At 38.4% G+C, this 15,283-nt stretch overlaps 1 protein-coding gene across 6 annotated transcripts in view; it reads left to right on the plus strand.

Annotated features, from left to right (window-relative positions):
- Nucleotides 1–15,283, plus strand: part of SCOC (short coiled-coil protein) — a 35,316-nt gene that overhangs the window by 12,196 nt on the left and 7,837 nt on the right. For 2 of the 6 annotated variants that reach the window (XM_079154849.1, XM_079154851.1), the window contains exon 1: nt 14,134–14,269. The exons of the other annotated variants lie outside the window; for them this stretch is intronic. The gene's annotated coding sequence lies outside the window, so the exon portion shown is untranslated. Of the gene's footprint in view, nt 1–14,133; nt 14,270–15,283 lie in introns of those variants that run through there. 6 annotated transcript variants of the gene reach the window in all.

Below are 15,283 nucleotides of genomic sequence, written 5' to 3' on the forward strand. Positions count from 1 at the left end.
GACTCAGACAGGAAGGGAGCCAAGAAAATGTATTTATTAGTGTGAAGGGATTAGAGATTATTAGATTTTCATGGTGTTACATTTATATATTTTTTTAAAGAATAAGATCAACACCAGAGTTTTTCTAATATATGAAAGTAAAATATCAATCCTAACAGGAAAGCTCGTGACACTAGCAATGCTTAGATTATAGACATCTACCAACACGTCTTTTGCATTTTTAGTAATACATGCAAAAATTATCTTAGAAAAATAAAATCTAGAAAATGGGAAATTCTATAGGACACAGAAGGTGGGGAGCAGTACAGAGAGAAGATATAAAGGGTAAATGCCACCCATCGACAGAGTCTGACTCATTTTGCCTTTTATTTTAAAACAATCTCAAACTACAGAAAATTGGCAAGTACTTTAAAAAGAATTATTTTTCCTGAATTAATTGAGGCTGAGTTACCAACTCCATCGCCCTTGGATACTTTAGTATTTCCTACAGACAAGGACTTTCTCCCACATAATGTAACTAACAAGTCAAGAAAACAACAATACCAGCGCTCACTCCAAGGCTCAAAGCTCATGTGAGCTTGGTTGTCCTGATGATATGATTTGCAGCCGAAGGACCAGCTCAGAATCTCACATTGTGTTCAGCTGTCCAATCGCTTTAGCCTCCTCCCTTCTGAAGAATTCCTCAATCTTTACTTAACTTTCGTAACTTGGATGCTTTTAAAAATTAGGAGGCAGTTATTTTGTGAATTGACATTCAAGTGTGTTTGTCTGATATTTCTTCAAGATCAAATCTGGCAAGAATATCACAGAAGCGATGCTGAGTTCTCATTGCACCCTACCTGGTAGCCCATGATTTCTAGTTGTTCCTTTAGCAGAGAAGTTAACTTTGATCCTTTGATTCATCGGTGGTCATCTTACTAATTTTTTCTAGTAATTAGGATATATTTTGAGACTATATAGATATTCCATTTCATATCAAACTTAATTTATTTATGTATTTATGTCAGAATAGACTATGTTTTTCTAATTAAACACATTATAATCCTTAATATATTCTTAGAGAAGGGTTACATAATAGATTAAAATCTTTCACGCACAGTCGTAATTTATAAAATAGTAATTTGTAATTTTACTCTAAAATAATATTTTAATCAAGTTTGCCTAGATTCTATTCCTACTGCCTTGAGTTATTCAAATTCTCATCCTCCCTTCATTTCTCCTCCACCAATCTGCCTCCAAATTTCTCTACAATAGAGATAAGCAGAGTGACCAACAAGGAAAGATGAATATTCCTTTATTCACTTATCCATTTAACAAATATTCCATGAGAGTCTGCATTGTACTGGGTACTTGATACAGGCTGTGTATGAGCCATCTGGTTTGAGTTGGGGACTGACCCTTTTGCAGTAAATGGATATAAAACGAGTGTAGACAGCATGTGTTCTTCTTGTCATGTGTCTGGACTCTCCAAAGTCATCAGGAGATAGGATGTTTATAATCCAAACACTGGCATTTTCACACAGATCTCAGACTCAGGACTCACGTTAGCTTTAGGATCTTAACCTCTTCATGTCGGATGTGCAACTTTAACAAAATGGTGATTAGGAGCTGAGCTGCCTGTCACCTGGCTGTGCTACTTTCCCTAACCCTTCCTCCTGCTTTTGCTCTGAGAAAATTATTTGATTGCATTTGGTCTCATCTTCATCATTCTAATGGAGGTCAAAGGGTAGATATGTTGTTAATGTTAGATCTCACGCCTTTCTCTTTCTGCCTCTCTCTGCGGCCTTCTCAAAATGGCCCTCCGAGCTGTCCTTTGGCCTTACCCTGCCCCTTTCCTTTCCCTTCTTGTCTCCTTCCCATTCCTGTGTTCCATCCTCCCTCACTCCCACCTCCCCTTTCATGTCCACAGGTCCTCTGTCTTGGGGCTCTCATCCTGGCCTCACCCTTGGCTCCTTTGGTCCAAAGCTTAGCATACTCCTTATTGAGAAGTTTTAGCTTTGTTATTTTAAGTGCTCATTACAACCATTGCTGCTAATCCTGTTAACTATACTCATACAAGCATTGCTGCTAAGGTTAGTGGCTCCTTTAATTACTATTTTTTTAATAGAGTATGCCTTTTCCTTGGGAAGCACTGAGAATTTATTAAATTTCCTAACTCTGATGAGGTCCCTGGAAGCAAATCCTGGCTTTGCTAGCATGGTAACACTGGGCAAGTTACGTGACCCTCTACAACCTCGGTTTTCTCATCTGGTTGACAACTCTACGCCATGGCTGGGTTCTGAGAAGGAACTAATCCCTCCAAAGATGTTCACTGTGTGCAGTGAAGAATAAATTCTCTTCTTGAATCTACAAGGGTACCACTTGCATGCAATCCTTGGAAACTGAGAAAATGGTCACTCAGATCCTTTTCTGGTTGAGAAAGGATATGCTTGCTAAGCAGAAAATTGTCTCTGGAAAACTGCAAAAATCTTCTTAAAATGAAGATCCTACCTTAAGGCAGAAGGATAACTTATATTTTGGTCACCTAGAATATCTATTCCTTTGGACCAAGAGCTTTTTGATATCTTATATGTGAACAAAAGATTAAAAGATTCCACTAGTATTTGAGATGCATGTATTATTTTGTATTTTTCTTTCAGTATTTTTACAGAATGAGATAAATTCCTTCAATGAACTCTTGGTTCTGATTATTACTGTTTTGTGACAACTTATCCCCCAAACTTAGCATTGTAAAGCAACGAACATTTTATTTTGCTTATTATGTTGTGGTTCAGTGATTCGGGAGGGACTCAGCTGGCTAGTTCTCCTTTAGGGATCTCCTATGCAGTTGCAGTCAGATGTGAGCTAGGGCTGCAGTCATCTGAAGTCTGATGGGCTGCACATCCAAGATGGCTTATCTATACTGTGCTCAGTGGATGCTGGCTATTGACTGGGAGGTGAGCTGGGACTGTCAACCACTTAGCCTCCTCAATACCATGGTCTTGGGGGAGTTTATTTCTCCTTGGTGGCAAAGTTTCCTAGAGCAAGTGTTCTGTGACCACCAGGAAGAGGTGGTATGACTTTTTATAATGGATCCTTAAAGTCACATAGCACTGCATTGCCACATTCTATGGATGAAAATAGTCCCAAACCTGCTCAGATTCTTTTGGGAGGAACACAGGAATAGATGTCTGTGAGAGGATATCAAAAAACGTGTGGCTATCTTTAAATACAATTGGTTCTCTGATAACACTGGAAGGATTAATTATATCCTTCCGAGTTCACATCCTTCCAACTGCAAATACATTCACTGTCTCCCAAGCCCCCTCCAAGTCTCGTACAGTGTGACATCAGACACAGGCTCCAGATGGGGGTCTTGGGTTGCAGATGCAGATGTGAATGAGGCTCTTCAGTTCAGTTTCAGTTTTCCAGAACTCTCTCCTGACTAGGAAAACATTAATACTTTTCCTCAGCATAGAACTTTGAATACAATCTTGTTTTCTCTTCAGTCACTGTGGGTTCCTCCCAGCTGGCAGGCAGTGTGCTAGACCAGAAAGAGCATCGGGCTCAGACAACTTTCCACCCATCCCTGTGCTGAGGATTTCAGTCTATCACTTTCCTCTTCCGGGTCTCATTTTCCACACATGGTGAAATAGAACCCATCCCTTAGAAAGCATAAAATACATCCCTTAGAGAGCTCTTTCAGCTCAAAAATTCTGTGATTCTGTGAAAAACCAAAATTATACTATGTGGCTATGAACAGATACAAATACCTGTGATATTTAAGGTCATTCCACAAGCACAACACATTACTAAATAAAGGATAAAATGAATTATGAAGTAATAAGTAAATTTGTGTGTGTGTGTGTGAACTACAACCTGATTGAGTCAATTTTGCCACTAGAGGTCAGTAGTGTACCATCTCAAAAAGAGTAAATACGCTCAGGTCCTTAACAGTTCTAGCCTTGGCCTGAAGACAAGGCATTCGTGGTATCTTTTTGTTTACTAGGAATATCTTCTGACGGTTGTCAGAGGTGTACGTTGTGACAGGGTGATATCAGTTGCCACTGTAGGTGATCTTCTATGTAAGCAAATGACTTCCTGGGCTCCTCTGCCTCTCACTGGGGTGTAATCAGGGGCCCTGAGATAATTCAATAGAAAACAACATGAGCTCTGAGGTGATAACACTGTGGAAATCCAGTGTTGTGCATGATGCAGTGCAGATTCGTGTGCTTCATTGTGACAGAAAAAGGACCCGAAGCAGAACGTTCATTCAGCCAGTATTTGTGGATGTACATTCAGGCACTGTGGTGGGCAGTGGGGCGACATTAATGGACAAGACGCTGTCCTCAAGGAATTTAAGGAGTCAAGTATATGAGTTTCTATTCAGATCCCATAGGACAAGACTGTAACTTCTGTTTCTGTGGATGATCACTGGCAGCACGGCAAGGGTCAGTGGATCTTTAAAGTCCATTAATTTCTCTAAGGCTATGCTAAGAGGACACAATAGGCCTTCTATGCCAAATCTAAAATGGAACCACAGAGATATGTGCATGAGAATGTCAAAATGGTCAGTGGGTTGGGGCCTGTGATGCTTGTTAGGAAAAAAATCTATTAAAATTTACTTCAACATAAAACTCTTTGGATGGGAGAGATAATGGGAGAAATTAATGCCTAGAGCATATAGCTCCCTAGAGATCTCTTCTGAAGGAACTTCTCTGTGAGTGAGCAAGGATGGATTCCGACATGGCTCGGAAGACTCTATCAAATCTTCCCCCCAATGAAAGCTCCAGGACACTTGCTTATAATTTGTTTCATGATGTACATAAAGAAAATCTAGTTTTTATTTTAATGTTTTATTAGCACATTATAGTTATTCATAGTATTAGGATTTATTTTGACATAAGCATAGATGCATGGAATATTTGTTCCATCTCAGTCTCTAGTACTTTCTCTTTCCCTCCACTTCTTCTTCCCCCTTGTCCCCTTTCTCTACTCTACTGGTCTTCCTTTTATTGATTTTTTTAAATTGGTGCATTACAGATATAAACAAAGGTGAAGTCCACAGTGATATGTTCTTATATGCACTTGGCATAATTTGGTTAATTTCATTCTGCATTTCCTCCCTCTTCCCGTCCTTCCTCCTTCCCCATCTATCCGTTCCTCTACTCCACGATTTTTGTGGGATTGCCCCCTCTACCCTTTCCCTCTGATTTTGCACTAGCTGCCACATATGAGAGAAAACATTCAACCCTTGACTTTCTGAGACTGACTTTTTTTACTCAGCATGATGTTCTCCATTTCCATCTATTTACCAGCAAATGCCAAATTTCATTCTTCTTTATGGCTGAATAAAACTCCACTGTGTGTACATACCACATTTTCTTTCTTCATTCATCCACTGATGGATACCTAGCCTGACTCCATAGTTGACTACTGTGAATTGTGCTGCTATGAAAGTTGGTGTGACTATATCACAATACAGTGTGCTGCTTTCAGTTCTTTTGGATACATACCGAGGAGGACGACAGCTGGGTCATATGTTGGTTCCACTCCTCATCTAACGAAACCTATTTTTAATCTTAGCTTACAATTCTATCCTCAGGGATGAATCAGAGGAGTTCTGGACTCCTTATATAACTTGAGGGGCTATTTCTTCTGTAGTTTAAGGGAACTTGAACTGTTTTAAACTAGTTGTCAATCAGCACTTAGACCTCACATGGAAGCCAGCTCAGAGCAGGACACAGGCAAAGCCTCTCTTCTTTAGTGGCAAGACTTTTTCTTATTTTTTGTCTTCACTGAAGAAGGAAGGGAGTCTGACCAGATCTCTGCTTCAAGCTGGGGAACCCTTGATCTGCTGTGTTGTGATGAGTGTTACCATCCTGGCAATTACAAATTTTCACCAGTTGTTTGACAGTGACACGTGGGCTTGTCCTTACTTCCAACTGTCACAGAGTTGGATCAAATAGTGAAAACAATAGGTTAGGGGCAGAGAGCTACAAAATGTCATTTATTTACAAACATTATTATTCATGTGCTGTTGACTTCCACTGATGCTTCTTCCATCTCCAGCTAGGGTAGTTGACTTACTTTTTGAGTCTCATCAACACTGTGAGATGTTTTATAGAATTCATCTTGAGATACTGTGTAAGAAGAACTGAAGATCATTCAAGTTAGAAGTTTCTGGAAGGGGCACTCTGCCATGAGCCCTGGGAGTCACTGCATTTCTTGCTAATGTGCCAAGATTCCAAGGCCCTTGCCCAGACTTTAATGGAAAGTGTTTGTAGAGAGCCACTTTAAGGCTGAGGTAATGCCTCCCTCTGGTTAAAGACCAAGCTTGCTTCCACTCTCTATAAAAGCAACAGACTCCTCAAGCCCTAGGTTCTTCTTCTGTCCCACAACCCAGTGCTTGTGCAGGTATCCATTAAGGACCTCTACCTCACCCTCAGAGAACTTGGGATAACAGAAGCAAAACAGCCTGAAGTTCGTGATGCTGGTGAGCTGTAAGTCAAGAGTCCCTGGGCTCAGACACAGGCATCCTATGCCTCTGCCAGCAGGCATGAGGTGGGTAACCTGTTAGCTTGTAAGTAGTGCAAAATGCAGAGCCTGACAGAAGCCAACAGAGGCATGCTCTAAGCTGATTCTTTTTATTGTAAATGGTTGCCAGGGAAACCCCAAACCATAAGGATTATGTTCTTACATCAAAATTAGGAAATCATTAGCAGCCTACAGTTTTAGAAGCTTGCTGGCAACTCAGGAGCATTCTTTCATAAAATATTAGTTATCGCTATAACCCTGAATTCTGTGACCTTCAAAACATCACTTTAGACTTATTAAAACCAGAAATCTCTTTAGTACTTTTAGACCCAAATGATTAGTTTTGATTTTAAAGCCAGATTTTTTAAAATAAAAATTTAATGGAACCGGCATCCAGGTAAAATACATGAAAATGTAGATTTGCTTAGAGAATCAGAGGATCACCAAATCATAAAAGTTGGAATGGGTGGTGACTCTGAGGAAACATCCCTGAGCACCTACAGCAGATGCTAAGAGCTGAATGGTCAGAGACTATTAAATCACCAAAGGTCAACTCTTAAACATGGGGAACTATGCTCTAAACTCCAGGATAGTGCTATTTGATAAAGTTCTTTTATATCATGTCAGAGAAGCTAAAATAGCTCTATTCCAATCTCTCCTTTAAGGAAACAGGGGTTTATAGCAAAAGTCACTTACCCCCCCCCCCCAGTCTTAGGTTAATTTAAAATATTTTAGCATATATGTCATCAAGGACACGAAATTAAACTTTTTTATTAGAAAGTGAATGCAGAATTGAATGAGCTCTAGGCTGAGCCAGAACTGGAACCTAGATTTCTTCTTGTAACAAATTCTTACGGCACTACTGAAATATCAGAATTTTCCAGACCAGGCATTTGCCATATTGAATTAAACATTTACTTTAAATCATTTTTGAACTTGGCCTTCGTGTTAGACAGCTCTTTGTCACTGTGACCAAAAGAGCTGAAAGCAACAACTTAGAGGAGGAAAAGTTTATTTTGGCTCACGGTTTCAGAGTTTCAGTCCACGGTTGGCCGACTCCATAGCTCTGGGCACAGGTGAGGCAGAACATCACAGCAGAAGAGTGTGGCAGAGGAAAGCAGCTTAGGACATGACAACCAGGAAGCAGACAGACTTCTGCTCACCAGGCACAAAATATAAACCTCAAAGGCATACCCCCAGTGACTTACTTCCTCCATCTGCACCCTATCTGCCTGCAGTTACTACTCAGTTGGATTAATCTAATTTAATCATTTTACCTCTGAACATTCTTGCATTGTCTCACATGTGAACTTTTGGAAGACATCTCATATCTAAACCATAACAGCTTTGTTGTAAGCAATTGGAGGGTTAGTTGTACTACTCATATATTTTCATTTTAATAAAATAAATGTAACTATTTTTAAAAGCTCTTCTTGTACAACTAGAGGTATAAACACCAATAATTGGGAAATATTGATTGAAAAATGCTTTTTCTAGAGAAAAATGAACACCAAAACTGCAAAAGAATCATTTTTAATTATTTTAATTTTTGTCATAAAGTTCAAAGCCTGATTCTATTGAATTCCATTGAATTTTCACTTAAGAAACTTTCAAAAACTATACTGGTAATTTCTTACATTTCCTTTTCCTGCTAAATGAATAAAAGTGACTGATCAAATTAGCCAACCATTGGTTAAAATTATAATCTTGAGAAAAAGATACATGAAAAAAACTCAATTTATAATGATAGAATGCTAAACATAGTACATTATATTATAGTATACTATTATAATCTGGTTTTGGAATCAAGTTGGATATATTCTTTAATCACCAACTTCAAGACAGCACATTCTCCAATGAATTCAATAACCTTTCAAGGAAAAAAAATCAGTAAAAAATAAAATGTGAGAGCTTATTTAGGAGTGAAATGAAACATGTTTTGCAAATCAATGAGCCTGAAGTATCAAGGAACACACCTGGTTCCACTTGAAAGTTATCAAAATGCCTCCATTTAGCATACTTAACCTTAAAATATCCACAATAAGTTTAGAACCCTCTAATTTACTTTAGACAGAAGTTTTCATGCGAGTGACAGTGTGTCCGACTGGAACATCAAAATGACCTTGCAAGTTCTCCATTTGGCCGTATTTTTCCTCACATAATACCTATTGTGAAACAGCCTCAGTGTGCAGGAAATTTTCTTCTATTCTCCACGAAGAAAATGTCAAGTTTGCATTATTATTTTGATGAACTATAATATCGATATTCATATATTTCAGATCACGTAAATGTTCACTTATAATCAAATATTTCTATACAATTTCAGTGGTTTTTATTTGTATGTTTGTTTTCCTTATTCGGAAAGAGACTTTTTCTGGTCAAGTAGTTTTTAAACCATTTTTAATTGAAAAATTATAATGCAAATACGGAACATTACTTGAGATAAATATATCAGTTAATGCATATTCACTTCATGACCAGTTTGCCAAATTTTTCATGTTCCTTTTATATCCACTTAGGTGTACTTTTCTTGTTCATTGGAGGGCACATCTTTAACTTTTTTTTCTGCCATGCGGGGGGGATTGAACCCAGGGCTTCAGGCATGCTAGGCAAGCACTCTACCTGTGAGTTACATCCCCAACCTTGGAGGGCACATTTCAATTAACAGTAACACTGTTTTATCAAATCAGCAACATTTTGTGAATAGTGTATTGCTTTTAATTTAATGCTTTTTCTTTTTTTTTGAGATGGGATTTTGGGATTTTGCTCTGTTGCCCAGGCTGGTCTCAAACCTCTTGATTTAAATAATCTCCTGCCTCAGGCTCCAGAGTAACAGGGAACAGGTGTATACCACTGCACAGGAATAAGACTTCTTTTAGAGTTTGAATTAAGTAGCAAACATGTTTGGTTCTGGAATTTTAAAAAGGTGAATGCTCTAAAATAACCACATGAAATAATTTTCTTGCACTTTGAAAATAATTTCATCATCCAAAAATGCTTTCAAAAGGCCATTTTTTCTGTGTAATTTTAAAATATGTATTTTAAGTATCTTTTTAGTTATAGGTTTTCTTTCTATCCTTTTCTCCTCTAGTTCAATAGACTTGTCAAAGAAAATAACTTGGGTTTTTTTTTTTTTTTTTTTTTTTGGGGGGGGGTGGTTTGTCTGGCAGTACTTCCCATAGCAAAATTTTCCTAATTTTATCCAAGGTGATGGACTTAACATATTTGTCCTTTGTATTGCAAGTTTATGGGCTTGATCAAGTCAGTTAGCAACTTTTGCTTTTTTTTTTTTAATACAAACCTAATTTATAGGTGGCAATGTATTCTTCTGTTAGGAAAAAAAATGACATCTGCTGGTATCTTTCTTTGTGGTGTTAGTGATATTGATGCTCAGTTTATAAATCATTCTTTCTCCAGCTTCTTTTTCACATTCTTCTCCTTAGAAACTTTTTTAGACACTTTTTAAATAACCTCTGCCCACTAATGCAATGGTCTTTTGCCAAATTTGGAAAGCCATTATTTCTTCAAATATTTTCATACTACACTCTTTACCCCTCTCTTCTGGGACTCTGATGATACAAATGTTACCTTTTTTTTCCATATCTGAGATGCCTAAGATTTTGTTCATATTTTTCCCAATAATTTTTCTCTCTGTTGTTGTTCAGAATGGATGATTTCTACAAAGATTTCCAAATTCACTCTTTTGCTTTCATCTCCATCTTGTCACTGATTTTTTGCAGAGGTTTAAATTTCAATAAAATATAAAAAATTAATTAAATCATTAATTAAAATCGCCACTTGATTCTTACCTTTTATTTGTGTTGTTCATACTTCCAATTATAATTTGTTTTGGTTATTTTCATGATGGATTGTTCGAGTATTTCTGTAATAGTTGCTTAAGGTCATTTTCAGATAATTTCAACAGTTGTGTCATCTCAGTGTTGGTATCTGTTGATTGTTACTCTGCGAGGAATTGAGTTTCCTGGATCTTTATAAGTTGCATAATTGTGGATTGGACTCTGGACTTTTTGACTGGTATGTTATGAGCCTGTGGACTTTAATTTCTATGGAGAATGTTGATGTTTTGGTCTTATTAGGAACAGGAGTTGTTCAGGCTGAGGCTACTGCATGTTCCAACCCATCTTCTTGGGATTGTGGTTCCAAAGTCATTTCAGTTTGCAGAGCTTTATTTTTACTTAATTCTAATGACATTAACAATTCAATAAAGTATGTATTATGATTTCTATTTTTCAAATAAAAAGATGATTTTAATTCAGTATATCACCAGCTACATGATACTGGACAAAATACTCTTTAAGCCTTGATTTCCTTATCTGTAAAATGGAGTTCTTGATACCTAGCTGACCAAGTTATTTGAGGACTGAACAAAGTAACAGATGCAGCATACCTCACACCCTGCACACCATGAAGATCCAGGCCTGAGTTTTTACTCTATATTATTTCATTCTTTGCTTTGAGTTTGACTGGTTTTCCTTTTCCTAAAATGAAGATTTAGATTCTTGATTTGAAAACTTCCCTTGTTTTTCTCATATAAGCATATAATAGTAAAGAAAAAAGTCTATTACTTGCGCCACATTCTGCAAATTTTGATATACTTACATTTTATTTAATTAAACTATTTTCTAATCTCTCTTGTGACTCCTGATTTTTTGTAAGAAGTGCATAGTTTGATTTCCAACTACCTGGGGATTTATGAATATCTTGCTGTTATTTGTTTCAAGTTTAGTTCCTTTGTGAGCGGAAAAAATAATTTGTATGCCTTTATTTTAAATTTATTTATTTATTTATTTATTTTTTTAAGCGTCCATTTGGGAGACTGTTCTATGTACATTTGAAAAGAAAGCTTGCTCTTCGGTTGTTGGGTAGGATACTCTGTAAATGTCAGTTGGATCAAGTTAGTTGATAGTATTGTTCAGGCCTTCTGTATTAATAGTTTGAAAATTTGCCAACCCTCTATTGACATCACCTTTGTAGCTTCCAAAACCACTAATGCCTGTATGTGACTCCTAGAGGTTTCGATTTAATTAGGAGTTATCACCTGTTCATTGTAATCATTGAGATTGCCATTGATTCTGATGTATAGAGAAGTTGGAACCTGTGTTCTTTATCCTGATTTTCTGCATAATTGTTTTACAAATTAAAAAGTAGAAAGTGATGAACTGTCCAATTAGTTTTGGGGATTAGTTTATTATTTCAGTTCTATCAATGTTTGCATCTTCTTGATGAATTGATCCCTTTATCTCATTGTATTCATATTAATTTCCCTGCTTACCAGTGACAGTAAACATTTAAAACATATCAAAACAAACCTTTCCATTCATTCAATTTTCTTTGGTGAGTTACATATTTATGTTATTTTCATATATTTATCTTGAGTTGCCTTTTTCTTACTGATATATTCTCAATTTTCTGTATTCTCCCACCCTGTCTTTTTTTTTTAAACCTGAAAAAAGATGGCTTTTCTATGTTTATAAAACATTTAAATTTTAAAAATAATAACAAATTTAAATCCTATTGCCTGGTGCTGGTTTGTCTTCCCTGTGGTGATGTCATAACAACTCTGTCTTTATTTTAAAAGTTTAGAGTTTTGTTTTCTTATTAAGGTCACACTTCTTTTGGAATTTAGTTTTGGCGTGAGATCAGGATCTGGTTTGATATTTTATACGATGAGCCAATTTAACTAGAAACAGTATAATCTGTGTTTTCAACAACCAATGAACAACTATAGTACTAATTTACTCTCCCAATAGTAATGAATAACACTCTTTCCCGTTACTTTATCAACCCTTATCCTTGAGCAGATATCTTTAGCATATACCAACTTCTAGGTATTTTTTTTCTAATTTTCTTTTTGTCTACTAATGCCAATACATATATTGAGAAGCTTCTTTCAAACAGAATTATCATATGACCCAGCAATTCCACTTCTGGATATATATCCAAAGAACTGAAAATAAGGTCTCGAAGATACATCTGCACACAGCAGCATTATTGGAAATAGCCAAAAGGTGGAAGCAATGTCTGCTGACAGAAGAACAGATAAGCAAAATGTGGTCAAAATTATTCAGCCTTAAAAAGACATTCTGCCTTATTCTACAACGTGGATGAACATTGAAAACAATGTCTCCAGTAGGTACCTAGAGTAGCCAAACTCATAGAGGAAGGAAGTGGTTGCCAGGGGTTGTAGGGAGTGGGAAATGCAAAATTTAGTGATAGTTTCAGTTTGGAAAGATGAAGAGTTCTGAAGTTGGTTGCACAACAATGTGAATGTAGTTAATATCACTGAACTAAAATATGGTTAAGATGCTCAATCTTCTGCTATATATTTTTACCACAACTGAGAAAAGACTTTTTTTTGCAATATGTTCTAGCAAAAAAAGAAAAAAAAGTTATTTTAATACTTTCTCTTGGTTCTGCAATAGTTTCACCACTGCATGGAATTCCTTATATTAATCCTGCTCAAGAAAAAGTACTTCTTGAATCTGAGTAGTCAAATATTTTACAATATTGGAAAATTCTTAGCTATTACTTTTAAAATGCTGCTCCCATTCTCTTTTACTCTTCCTGGCACTTCTGTCAGATTTGTTGGATTTTTTTCCCCTTCATTTAATTACCTCCTGCAATGCACTCTAGTAAATGTCCTCAAACTGTATTGTAGTACCAGCCAAATGTATGGTTTTCAAACACCTAGTGGAAGATTTTTTTTTGTTTTTCCTTGTAGTCCTTAAAGGATTAAGGCCCTGTCAGAAAGCTCTTACAGAAGTAGGAAGCCAGGAACAGGGTAGACAAAAGGCTCACCCCTACAGCTCAGGAGGTTGCATAGAAGTCAAAACAAGAATGTATCACGGTATCACGGTGATATCTAACCTGTGCTCAATGGCTATCCCCAAGAAAGGTGACGCGAATCTCTTAAGTCTGGCACAGAGCATTTCGTACCACACCTATGACCTTGAACAAGAAATTTATTCTTAAGCTGCAAGTTTTTCTTTGGGTTGCTGTGAAGATCAAATAGACTAAGACAAGCAAAGGGGCTATACCAAAGTACTTAAGGTATTTCCTCAATCATTAAGTGATCAGAATCACTATAGATTTAATAACAGATGGGAAGAGGAGTACGGAAAGAAACATTCGATTAGCCGTACATTTTATGAGCCCTTTGAGTTTGGAAACTAAAAAAAAAAAAAAAAAAAAAGGAAAGAAAGAAAAGGAAAAACCTGCTTTTAGAATTGAGGAACCGCGTTGGCTTGCTATTTCTATTCTGCCCCCAAATACTAGTCTTGAATTTGAATGTCTTCTCTCTCGCCTAGCGTTTGGTTAGACAGTAGACAGCATTATCCATCTAGATTTCTGACGCCAATGTTCAGGTTCCCGAGGAGACAAGAACCGCTTGGCTGGGACCCACTTTCTCAGGAGCCGCTTCACTTCTGCATTGCCATTGGCTGTTGTTCTTCCCGGATCCGCCCACAAAGAGCTCAATCCTGATTGGGCGTCACTTTCCTTTTGTTATGCTTCCGCACTTTGTGATAGGACGACTGGGACGGCGGGCTGCTAACGCGCAGGCGTGCAATCCCGAGTCGTGATTGGCAGGCGACCAGGTCGGACGGGGCGGGGCTACTTTTTCAGCGCACGCTCTGTGGGCGAAAAGGGCGGAGCTGCCGGTGTCAGTTGGTCCAGGTGTCCCGGTCTGAGGCATCCTCCTGTTCCCACCCCCTCCCGGAGCCTCAAACGGAAGGTGAGACCGGTCCTGTGCAGCCGAGGGCCGGACCGAGGGATTGGGATTTCGGCCTCGGTTCCGCCTCGGGCCTGGAGGGCAGAGCGGGCGGGACTGGACTGGCCGCCGCCTCGGGCCTGGGCTTTGGTGGGCGGCGGAGGCCTGGCTCCCTGCAGAACCCTTGCGCATCCTCTTGTCATTATCAGGCCCAGAGACTCCTTTGGGACAGGGCCGCCGGCGGTTCCTGACTCCGACATCCTGCTGCTGTCTCCCCACCACTAGTGGTTCGGGGCCCTTGTCTAGCCTTGCGCTCAGGAATGGAACTGCAGGAGGGCGGTTTGGGTGGGATAGGACCCGGCACGCCTCGACTTGCCCATGGCTGCTCTAGGAGAACCCGGATGATGGGAGAGGACTCCTGGATGGGAAGAGAGGCTGGTTAGCGGCGAAGGAAGGGAGGGGACATCTTTCCAGAAGCTGAAAGCAGCGCTTGAGTTTGTTTCTTCGATAGCTTCTCTCAAGAGTCCTACAGAACACGTTTTGAAGAGTAAGGTTTGGATAGGAAAAAGAGCATACATTCCTGAAAGGCAAGACTTGTGTTTTACAATGTATCAGTCTCAGGCTGTGATGTAACAATATTAAGGACAGATTACTATTCCAGGTGTTCCCAACACCATATCTATCCCTACCTGAGGACCCAAAACTATACCTAAGAATCCTGGTACTCCTCACTGATTAAGGGTAACATAGCTAGCTGTTCCCCGGGGGATCTAGCTTAAGTCAATCCTCATTGACCAAACAGTTCCTGCATGTCGTGGAATTTGAAACTGGAATTACCTAACCAGAGTAAGTCAGTCACTAGCAGAACTTGAACAGATCTGAAGAAACCATGATGAAATTGATGCAGCTTGAAGCGATTGAGATTTACCTTCAGCTGCTTAGTAGAAACACCAAAGAAGTTTGATAACAGTAGTTGCAAAATGTTTGGCAAACTTCGATTAGTATCATACTAAAGTTTTCTTCCTTTGAACAGTGGGA

The sequence above is a fragment of the Sciurus vulgaris genome (genome assembly GCF_902686455.1).
Source record: "Sciurus vulgaris genome assembly, chromosome: 9".
NCBI classification, from domain to species: Eukaryota; Metazoa; Chordata; class Mammalia; order Rodentia; family Sciuridae; genus Sciurus; species Sciurus vulgaris.